The sequence below is a fragment of the Lycium barbarum genome, chromosome 2, assembly GCF_019175385.1.
Source record: "Lycium barbarum isolate Lr01 chromosome 2, ASM1917538v2, whole genome shotgun sequence".
Taxonomy (NCBI): domain Eukaryota; kingdom Viridiplantae; phylum Streptophyta; class Magnoliopsida; order Solanales; family Solanaceae; genus Lycium; species Lycium barbarum.
Window position 1 is genome coordinate 77,495,121 of NC_083338.1, and position 3,472 is coordinate 77,498,592.

Sequence of the window (3,472 nt, forward strand, 5' to 3'; positions counted from 1 at the left end):
TCCTTTGTTTTACATACTATCCAAAATAACCCTGCGCACAGAAAATACCAACAAAGGCCACACCGGCCAACAAAGCAATATATAAACATATGCGGACCGGCCGCCGCGGCGAATGGGATCGCCCCAAACACAACATATACACACATCCATACAGAAAGACCCTAACCCACAAACATATCTACAGGCCTCTAACAGACATACAGAGTCATATGACGGGACAGGGCCCCGCCGTACCCGGAGTTGCCATACATACAGAATATACAGAAGACAGAAGATATATATACCAAAAGTACACGCTCCGGACCAAAGGAGCTCTTCAAAATAACAGAATCTGAGCCCTAGACTGGCGGCGTATCTTCAGGTGCGTCTGTACCTGCGGGCATGTAGCGCAGCCCCCGAAGAACCGGGGGTCAGTACAAAAGATGTACCGAGTATGTAAAGCAAAAATATAACAAACATAATCATAGTCTGAATCAGAAGCACAAAATTATAGCGAACGGAATTATAACCCAACAGACAGACGGAAGTATACCGGACAGAAGCATAGTCCAGACGGACAGATAGAAGTATACCGGACAGAATCATAACTCAGTCGGACGAACAGAAATATGGTCCAGACGGACGGGCAGAATCATAATCCATACGGACAGACGGAATCATAATCCATACGGACAGACAGAATCAGAATCCAATCAGACAGACAGAATCATAATAGGGCACAGGAACGTGGTCGCCACTCCTACCTTTGGCGCCCCAACATATCATATTTCAGAAGATTTCATATCTTCGAACATCTCCGTCACATAACACATCATATCATAACCACGGTAACCCCGGGGACAGATTACACGCCGGGAAACCGGACACATCATACTTCGTAACATATACACGGTAACCAGGAACGACATATACCACAGTACCCCAGAACCGGACACATCATACTTCGGAATTCATACATGGGACCCGGCCCCCGACCAGGGACTCGGCAGCCCATCCGCACGATATAAACCGGCCCGGGATCAGGTGAAATGAAGCATTAAGACATTCACGAACAGATTAATGAGAAACCACATACATACAGATCGTTATACCGACTCAATCAACTGAAGTAGGCCAAATGGCGAGTCAAATAAGAGTATTCGGATAGCATTCATAATATGCGCCTATATCCTGCTTGGGAAGGCACGACAGATTTTTACCAGAATCGGATTTCCAGATATCAAAGCCATTTTGTAAGATTTATATAAAAAGTAGTCATATCGTGATCAGAATGATAGTCCAGATGTTACTTGTGAAAATCGGACAGAAATGAGACAATCTAGATCATACAATAGGTATCGGGGCTCCGTGGGCCCACCTCGGACCGACTCGAGGCGACATACGTAAATTACTGATAATGGACCTTATGAGGTCATCCATAATCATATGGAAGTATTCTGACTCCGTTTAGGAAAGTTTTATACAAAAGTTCACTTTAAAGGCATTTTATAAGGAAATGGTTTCAATCGTATTGAAAGAATTGGAGCGGATTTCCATCTCGAATTCCGAGGAACGGAGTCGTATTCAAGGCTCGCGGCCGAGCCTATTACATTCAGAACATGCCTAAGAATAAAGGGGTAGGCTTTACATACCTCGATTGCGCCTTACGCTCGCTTGGCTTCGATTCCAATCTCGTCCAGAATCTACAAATGGTCATGTTTACCAATTGTCAAATTCAAGACTTAAGACTCCAAATTCATTACATATTTGCCTACCGAAATTTTGGCAGCATTTCCTTTATACATATAACATCCCCAAAAGTTAAACACAGCCAAACAATCAACGCAACCCAACAACAATATCCATAATGACAACAAGTATTTCAAAACACATAATATGGCACAATTTGCCATCTTTCCGTCATAACGTAACATCTTTCATTCCGATCTTACACTTCCAAACCAAACTTATTATTTTCATAATCATCACTCATCAAGATCACTACAACATGATTCAAAGGCATATCCTATCGTTTTCACCAAATATACATAAAGTATGCACAATATACAGGTTTCCTACCAAAAGCATAATTCACCCACAACTTCCAATCTTTTAGCAAACATGTTCATGATATATTTCTATCTTTCAACTTCATCAATGACAACCATAATTTGCCTCTTAATACTTTCATCCATTTTTACATAAGTGACAATAAATTTGCATAATTTCCTACAACAACTTAACAACCATTCTTCCATAACAACTAAAGTCATTATTCTTCCATTCATTTCACAGTCACACCATTAACATACTAAATACAACAAATCCATTTTCATTTCAACCTCCTACATCACACGACCACACACTAAATTTTCCAACTTTCACTTCCAATACAATTTCTACCATACTACAACTAGGATACAATACAAAATTCAACACATCTCAACCACACAATTATGCACACACACGGCCATACATATGCATACATACCAATACCATACAAACTTCCATATTTCCATAGTTTCTACCCATTCCTACATTCCACAACATAAACAAAGCTTCATAACATGAAAAGAACATAAGATTCTTACCTTTTTACCAACAAATTCTCCTTGCTACCAAAGATAGTTTCTTGCCAAAATAATTGTACCAAGTTGTAGAGAATTTTGAGCTTGGTAATAATCCCACAAGAAATGAATTTTTGAACCCAAGATTAGGCTCCAAAATTGTTTCTTTCTTTTCTTTCTCTTCTTTCTCTCTAGCCAAACCCTCTTTCCTTTTTTTGTTCTTGGTTTTTCTTTGTTTTTCTTGAAGGTTCTAAGGATATGGATGCATATATAATATCACATGGAAATTGATTAATTCCATGGGCTAGGCCATGCAATGGCCGGTTGGGCCTCCCTTATTGGGCCTTATTTTCTCTTTTTTGTTTAGTCCAATTGGTAGCTAAATGTTGTAATTCATGAAGCAAGTTTCCAAAATTCTAATTTTTCCCTTGGCCTCCTTTCGTAATTCCACACCAATGTTATTGTAGCCGACACATTCATACCAAGTAAGGTTCAAATATGGCCTCATTCATTACAAGTCAAGTTATCTCGAATTTTTCGAATATGCAAAAATGCCGGATGTAACATCCTCCCCCCCTTTAAAACATTCGTCCTCGAATGTTAAATTCACCTTATGGGGTCTCGTAACACTTCGGGGAGGTTCAACCATCCACATCTTTCACTTCTTGTCATACTCCTCAATTCCTTACAACGTTATCATAATCCCACGTCATATCAAACAGATTCGTAACTAGGGTCGGACGCATAGAAGCATATCAGACAGATTCGTAGTCAAAATTAGACGTATGGGAGTATGTCAGACAGATCCGTGATCAGAGTTAGACGTACAGAGATGTACCAGACAGATTCGTGATCAGAGTCAGACATACGGAGATGTATCAGACGAATTCGTTATCAGAATCAGACATACAGAGTTATATCAGACA

General features: G+C 40.0%; 1 long non-coding RNA gene across 1 annotated transcript; it reads right to left on the reverse strand.

The window, feature by feature from the left end:
• Positions 1-284: 284 nt before the first annotated feature.
• LOC132620672 (uncharacterized) lies at positions 285-2,644 on the reverse strand. The gene is made up of 3 exons (XR_009575115.1): positions 2,571-2,644; positions 1,632-1,682; positions 285-373 (listed from the first exon to the last, which is right to left on the reverse strand). It is a non-coding gene; the product is annotated as an uncharacterized LOC132620672 (long non-coding RNA).
• Positions 2,645-3,472: the final 828 nt, after the last annotated feature.